The sequence below is a fragment of the Priapulus caudatus genome, unplaced genomic scaffold (assembly GCF_000485595.1).
Source record: "Priapulus caudatus unplaced genomic scaffold, Priapulus_caudatus-5.0.1 Scaffold406, whole genome shotgun sequence".
NCBI classification, from domain to species: Eukaryota; Metazoa; Priapulida; class Priapulimorpha; order Priapulimorphida; family Priapulidae; genus Priapulus; species Priapulus caudatus.
The window spans coordinates 151952-160809 of record NW_014577467.1 but is presented as its reverse complement, the minus strand read 5'-3'; positions in this window follow the sequence as shown (position 1 = coordinate 160809).

Sequence of the window (8858 nt, the reverse complement as noted above, 5' to 3'; positions counted from 1 at the left end):
ACTCGCAGTAGTTGATTTCGGAACGAAATCACTTTTTACACTTGATTTCGTTACAAAATCATTGATTTCGTAACGAAATCAAGTGATGCCACACATGGAGCGCCGGCGCGCCAAGTGTAGCATGATTTCGTAACGAAATCACTCGCAGTAGCTGATTTCGTAACGAAATTACTCGCAGTAGTTGATTTCGTAACGAAATCACTTTGTAGACTTGATTTCGTTACGAAATCAAAGATTTTGTAACGAAATCACTCGCAGTAGCTGATTTCGTAACGAAATTACTCGCAGTAGTTGATTTCGTAACGAAATCACTTTGTAGACTTGATTTATAGTTACGAAATCAATGATTTTGTAACGAAATCAAGTCATGCGACACTTGGCGCGCCTCCCGAAATCAACTACGGCGAGTGATTTCGTTACGAAATCATTGATTTCGTAACGAAATCAGTCATGCGACACTTGGCGCCCCGTAGACGATATAACCATTCGTTATTGTCACTTTTGCACCAGCGGACAAGAACACGTACGTTCTTTCGTGCGCGCAATATCCTTTCATAATTGATTTCAGTTAATGCCGTGTCGTATAGGTGTTACGCAGCGCGGCGGCCGTATGAATGCTCTAATGCTCGCGCATCCTCCGTTATTCATGCCTGCGACGTGCGTGTAGGAAGCACATTCTGTGCGGCACGCCTTCCGATCGGCAGCACACCCGAAGAAAGGTCAGACATCGCTTGTATGCGAATAATGGCGGCTCTGGCCGTAAGCCGCTGTCTACACTATATGCTAGCTCTAACGTTCTATACGCTCTAACCGCTCTATACGCTAACGTTCACCTTAAAACCGCCGGTATGTTTCACAGTTTTTTTTTTCGATAATTGGAATTGGAATTAAATCGAACTCAACATGGTGATTGAGATGGTTTCTAGTCAGGGTCGATGATGTTCGTGCTTTTAAACGTTCCCTGCGTTAAATTCACCAGAGTCATAATTTTGTGATTTTTGTTAAGGTGCGCGTTTACGCCTATCCTATTTAAATGGACTTATTTTATACTTCAATAATACTTCTTAGCGCTGTCAATCAGTGCGCTTGTATTTAGCAGTAGCTAAGTTGGTCAGTAAGTAGTCTGATGAAGTCGTACACGACGGCGAGTCGTGCTCAGTATTGCTATTGTTCGTCTGATTATGTGACAAGCGTTGCTGCACATAGCGCACGATCCCCGCTGGTCAAAACTGAGCTGTCGATTCGTACGCTCGCACAGTGAGTGGGCGTACGAATCAACTACTTCGTATGTTTACGTGCGCTACGATGAAAGCGACGATGAAAACACACCCGTCAACAATATAGGTAACTACAAGGCAACTATTCACGCAAGCTGCTGAAGGCGAAATGATCTGTATGCAGCAGTATCGCGCTTTAATAAACGTTGCAATTAGCAACGTAGCGCTCTCTCATCTCATCGCTCTCACGCGGTCTCATCAAGCGGGCTAGCAAACAACCGCGTGTCCGCTGTGAGGCAGCACTAGCAGCTACAGCCGCAGCTCTAACCTCGAGCACTAACATCTACTGAGCGCGCGCACTGACATAAGCGATGCCTGCGATGTACAGTCAGGGTTACGGACAAGTATACCTCTGTAAAGGACCTTGCGACATAATTTTGTCGTCAAATTATTGATTGAGCGTTTCAAGTGTGTTTGATTGATTTTGGTGAGCAGCTATGTTGCAATGCTCTTTACAAAGGTACCTGTCCGGAACCCTGACCGTATCCTTAATTCTCTTCCGCGACACTCGGTGGAGATGCACGGAATAGTTCCGAAGATGGTGGCTGATAGGTTTCCATATATATTTTATAGTACAATGCTATGCACCCGTATAAATAGTATTGTATATCGGACAATAGCATTGTATATAGATCTATGTACTGTTAAGTATATTTCGGATACTTAACAGTACATAGATCTATATACAATGCTATTGTCCGATATACAATACTATTTATCCTAGATTGTATTGTCTGATATTTGGGACAACTGAGCTCTATTAATGCACGCACGCACGTGTACGTGCACACGCACGCACGCACACACGTGTACGTGCACACGCACGCACGCCCGCACGTGTACGTGCACACGCACGCACGCACGTGTACGTGCACATGCACGCATGCACGCACGCACGCACGTGTACGTGCACACGCACGCATGCACGCATGCACGCACGTGTACGTGCACACGCACGCACGCACGCACGCACGTGTACGTGCACACGCACGCACGCACGCACGCACGTGTACGTGCACACGCACGCACGCACGCACGCACGTGTACGTGCACACGCCCGCACGCCCGTACGTGTACGTGTACGTGCACACGCACGCACGCACGCGCGCGCGCACGTGTTCTACTGTCTGTTTCTACGCACGCACGCACGCACGTGTACGTGCACACGCCCGCACGCCCGTACGTGTACGTGTACGTGCACACGCACGCACGCACGCGCGCGCGCACGTGTTCTACTGTCTGTTTCTCGAACATACTGCGCAGATATATACAACGCATTTGCAAACTTTCGTGATTACCAGCTATACCAGCATGCAACGCGCCGATAGCGATGCGTGGCCAATTGCCCCACAGGGAAACGTAGTTACATTACAAGGTCAATGGCGGTCCCCTTCCCAGAACACAACCCGCGCGTGGCTCCCCCGCCCCACACACACCAGACTAGCTACGCCCCTAATTAGTACACCGGATAATTATTATCATCGACGATTAAAACTAATTTTTGATGAATGAATTTTAATTAAGCACCACCGCTACGTTTTGCATGTAATGTAAACGCCTAATTTCCTTGACAATTTGTATTCAATTTATACACAAATGTGTTTTGCCTAAACATACGCTGGCATTTTTTTACATAAATAATAATTTGAACAGAATTAATTATAGCGAGCGTCTGTGATACCGAACGATACCGCGAGATGGGGGTCATCCATCTACAACACTGGCTACGCCATACATTTTCCAGGTAGCCTACCGGCCGACGTGTTGCTGTCGTACGCCGAACATAGGTTCCTCGGCAGATCGTACCTGAAGAGTGCCAGTAAGTACTCGATGATGGCCAGCGAGTTCCTCGGCGAGTACTTCTTCAATACGACGCTCGAACGAACGCTTGTGCACTACAGCACTGTCATCATGGCGAACGACCGCGACGCTAACTGGGCGACACCTACCGACAAACAGGAGTTTACGGGAAACATCTCCGAGTACGTGGAGGGCTTGCACGTGTTGCAGGAGCGGCTGTCGCATCACATCCTCAGCGGGCTGGACGCGCAGTTGCACGCCAGCGTGAGCACGATGACATCCAACATCGTCGTCATGGTCGTCGTCGTCATGCTGTCGCCGGTGGCCGTCTACCTCGTGCACCGCATGATCACTGACATTCACGTGTTTGCGTCCGAACTGCGCGGCATGTCCGACGAACTGATGAACGAGAAGCGACGCGCCGACGTCCTGCTGCATCAGATCCTGCCGCGATCGGTCGCCGACCGACTCAAGAAGCGCCAGCAGGTGGAGCCGGAGTCGTTCGAGCAGGTGACGGTGTATTTCTCCGACATCGTTGGCTTCACGACAATCTGCTCGGAGATGTCACCGATGGAAGTTGTCACGATGCTGAACACTATTTATCAGACGTTCGACGACGCCATCGACAAGTACGACGTTTACAAGGTGGAGACTATAGGTAATGCCTGTATAGCGGAAGGAAGGTCATGCAGCTTTCCATCTTCCGCATTACCTGTCGTATAATTTTATAGCGAATGGCCGTAGCCAATGTAACTAATGGTGAGCCATGCAGCGACGCTAGGGGATATCAATCCTACTTCATGCCGCCAGTTTACAACTAACTATAGCTGTGTAGTTATGAGGTTGAGAACTCGTTATGAGGTTTAACTATGAGGTTTATGTTAGTTATGAGGTTATGAGGTTACTATAGGTTCTGAGGTTTAACCCTAGAGTAGTTTAAAAAAGTCCCGCGTTTTTTGTCCCGCGTTTTTTCGAAGCTTCCCGGACAAACGCGGCATTGCATGGTGTCCAGTAGCATCAAAGGTAGCCGCCCAGGCATGTGGGCGTGAACAGACCAATACAACTAAATAGTAGCTGTGTTTTCATTAATGTAAGACGTTGGAATCGTTATCGTGACAACTGGTAATTACGAATCAACATTTTTTTCTTGTAATTTGCGGACAGATTGTGGAGAACGCCACCTATAGGCAGTAAATTATTTCACCTCGTCTGTGTTGTTTGGGATGAGTGCGTTACCATGGCAAACCTGTCAGTAATATTTTAAAAATGCATATCAAAGGAGGGAATTTGTCAGGATACTGGCGATGACGTCATGTCGTGATGCTTACCGACCTCCACGTAGAAGTGATAGACGTACGATATTTAAGGGCTAGTCTATACGGATCAACTTTACTGTGAATGTGCGCGATGCGCGACTCGTGTCTTCTAGATTTCCGGCAATAATGGAATTACGTAATATAAATGTCAGAAGCAACGAAGAAAGACTAGAAAATATTTCAACTCTATATATGCCACTACCCTTTACAAGAAACAAAATATCGTAAAACGGCTTACATCGGTGACCTATAGAAGCTATAAGGCTTTATATTTATAATCTACGTCTACAAATCTGCATGTGTATCTTCAAATAGACACGCACAAGAGCGGAGGGACATCCCACACAGCTATACATACATTAAATATATATTATATTTATAAATAATACCCCCGCAGTATAACATTCCCGCATGCCTTCTACCTGCGGTGCGCGCTTGCCTCGTCCGATTTCCTATGAGCATATGATAACTGACAAGTGTAGCATTCAACGCAGGTTAATGTATAATCGAAAGTCATCACATATCGTGATATCGCGATAAATAGTTGCTGAGATTAGTACGGTGCTGTTCGGTGCTGTGTTCGTGTGTGCGGTGTGTGTAGCGAGAGAAAAATCATGACAGATGGCGTGGCAATTTGCGGCAGCGTGTGGCTGCAGGCGGTTTGACGTGTCGCCATGCGGTATTGAATGGTTACTGAAGCAGGTTTCCCACACGAGAACACGCGGGCTAGGCTGGTAATCTCACCCGTGATGTATATACGCATATACGGTGATGTCTATACTGGAGGGAGGCTACGCAACTATACAAGATCTTAAAAGGGAGGAACCAGTGGTGTTCGTGTCGACATACGTGCAGTGTCGGTATCCCTACTGTGATTCGGATGAGGGTGGGGGTGCATGTAAAGTCATCCACGGGAGATCAACGTTGGGAAAACCTAGAGTTACCATAGAAGTTATAATCGCGAATGTACGCGCTTATATGCGATATGGGCATCCTTCTGGCCCGACATGTTATTTTTGTAGAACGTTCTTTTTTTGCTTATCATCAAACACCTCGTCTCAATCCGTTAGCAAAGAAATGCCGCAAGTTCTAAACACACGATACCGTTATATTAACCAACAACTGGTGAATTTGACGCATAAAAACAGAAAAAAAAGGTTAGTATAGATACGAGGAAACCTGCACACGTCATTTCCGTCCGTCTAAGGTTGTGAGGCGAACAGCGTTCTCATGACATCACGGATGTCATTCATTCCACTGTGAATAACTTAAGTTTTTACAGACAAGCTCTGGTTTTCTTAAGCGGGAGACCCACCATGCAAATTTATTTGCGCAACCGCAGCTGTTTTTAAAACCACCGCGGAATTCGCATGGTGTGTCCACTCCAGCGAGGGCGAATTTCGCCGCGAAATTCATCCGCACCGAAATTCGCAGCGATCAAACATGTTTGATATTTTCTCTGCGGATTTTTACCGCTGCGTATAGCAGATTCGCAATGTGTGTTCGTTGGAAGCGAAAATCAAGCCGGCCGATGTTATAATGCAGCGAATCATTGATCAGTATGCTAATCACGTGTATCAGTACGCTATCTTTCACCAGAGATCACGTGACTGTTGGCGCCATGGTTACAGCCGTGTGGCGACAGTAGATCGCGTGTTGTGTTTCCGCTCAATTTTAGTCGATGCGTGTGCGAATATTTTCGCCGCAAATTTCGCTGCGGATCTAGCTGCGAAGGCTTTATCTGTGTGTCTCAGGCTTTATGAACGTCACGCTAAGTCTTTTCAATAATCCACGTCAATCCTACATCAAATACCTCGTGTTTATCATATGGGTTTACTCACGTCTGCAAATGCCACACACACACAATGTTCAATATTTAACTTATTATTTTACCTTTCCGCACGGAAGCATTCATATATCTGACGTTTTCTAGCTTGAGCAGAAGCACACTATGTAGCTATATACTCAGTGGGTTTATTTCACTCCACTGTAGCTACTTGTACTTTTCATCTTTCGCTAAGCATCTCTATAATTAGTTCTGATCAGGGATAGAACCAGCGATGTTTAGCTGCTGTTCGTGTTCCTCTCGCATTTTTAAGAGAGCAAAAGTACATGAATCTGTTAAATGTACGAATTATGTTGTTCCGATGAACTCATGTGTGTGTGTGTGTGTGTGTGTGTGTGTGTGTGTATATATATATATATAATCGGGAGATATATTACCGGTAAACGAATATAGGTATAACCGAATTTGTTCGTAATATTAGATCTACCTAAGTGATATTGCTTCGCTTAATTTGTGATATCTGATTGTGCATGCCTCGATACATGCACATTATGTGCGCTATCACGTCCGTGTCCTTCTACGATGTTATTAGTGTATATATGCAATTGGCGCCTTACGTGTGTGCCACACACGGCCTTGCGTTCGCGAAGGTTATATTCAAACTCCACGACAGATGGCGCTCTCGTTCATGGGCTCAATCTACGTGTCCTGAGTGTACGACCGTGCAGGTAGGCATATGTTCCCATGAAACACGCGTGAGTACGTGTACGTCAGTGTGACGTCAGTGGCTATCTATACACTATAGATAGTGTTTGATACTATGAGACATGCGTATATAAGATAGCCGAGTCGGTTTATAGTTAGTGTTAGGGTTAGGGTTGGGGTTAGGATTAGTGTTAGGGGTTTTACATCATTCCCTGATATACCGAAAGTCTGATGCGGAAGTTGATATGCGTAGTATGGAATATGACCATGCGCAACCACCAGTACCATCAGCAGGCTGTATGCATTCAACTTCGGAGCCGAGTTCGTGCGTGACGTACACTGACGTCACGCGGATGCTCTGTTTCATGGAAACATATGCCGACCGAAGGTGCACTGCATGCAGTTTGGGTTATATTCTAGTAGGTCTCAGGGGAGAGATAGTAAATATAGAAATAAGTTGTGGCTATAGAAATCAGTTAACCCTAACCCTAATCCTAACCCTAACCCTAACCTTAACCCTAACCCCATCCCTAATTCTAAAATAAAACAAAATTAGCCAAAAATAATAAACAATAAAATAAATAAAAGACAAAATTAGCCAATCAGAGCTGTTTTTGTTAGCGCTTAACGCGCCCTCTAGCAGATCACTATCTCTCCCCTGTGCAAAATTAGTTATAAGCCGCGTTCACACGGTCATGGTTTGGCTCGAGCCAAATGGGCTAAATGATCGGGCCGGTTTGAGTCGGAGCGTTCACACGTACGCAAGCGAATACTGTCTGTCAAATTCAAATTCAAATTCAAATAAATGTTATTGCACAAATATCTCACAGATACTTTGGCAGTATGTCGCGAGATGGCGTTGTGTACAATTCAGAGTGTTTACTTCTGTTCCGAGTTCAATTATCAACCTTGAAAACGTGCATCTTGATCAAATTTTTCGAATTTTTATACTGTTTTGAACTATATTTCGTCGAAGTACACGTTTGACACTCGCGGCATCTACCGCTCAACCGATTCTACCGCTCTACCGCTCGCCGAAAGCTGGTGCTAAAATTTGGCTCGGGCCTGGTCCGACGTTTTCGATGGGACCAAATTGGCTCGTGCCAAATTGGCACGGCCCAAAAAACCGTCCGTGTGAACGCTCGGCTCGAGCCAAATCTGCCGCGGGCCTAATTAGGCTCGGACCAAAAACGTCCGTGTGAACGCGCCTTTAATTATTAATATTCTCACTAGCAGCGCTATGATCGAAAACACCGGCGGAAATGACGTATAACAGTTGTATTCTCGGCGTGATCACGTGATACGATGGCGATCTTAGCATTCATATGAACTATCATATATCCTATCATATTCATATATCTTAGCATTGATATAGCACTTTGTTCTATGAGTACCGTTACGCTATTTAGCATTAGGTAAAACTATTGCTTTTTAATTAAATGTTTATAATAATAATTACCGCTGATGTTACACAGTAATTGGCTTCGTATGAATGTAAGATTGTCCGCGTTTAGACGCATAGAAAGTATTAATATTGTGTGCCTTTGTGTGCGCGTACGGGTGTGTGTGTGTGTGTGTGTGTGTGTGTGTGTGTGTGTGTGTGTGTGTGCGCGCGCGTGCGTGCGTGCGTGCGTGCGTGCGTATGTGTGTTCGAGAGTGCGTGCGTGTGTGTGCATGAGCTTGCACATAATCAATCTATCTTTCAGTTCGACTAGATCGGGTTGTGACAGCTTTTATATATGTGTTAACAGGGCCGTGCGTGGCAGGCGTCGTCGGTTCTAAGATGCCGCGTTATTGTCTATTTGGTGACACCATCAATACGGCATCGAGAATGGAAACTACTGGCATGCGTACGTATCGCCACCTGGTGGTCGCTTATGAACTTACAGCGTGATACCATCATTTATGTTTACTAGGAAAATGTTGTTTTTTAGATTTTCACGACTAGATTATCAGATGTTGACTGTTATTTAG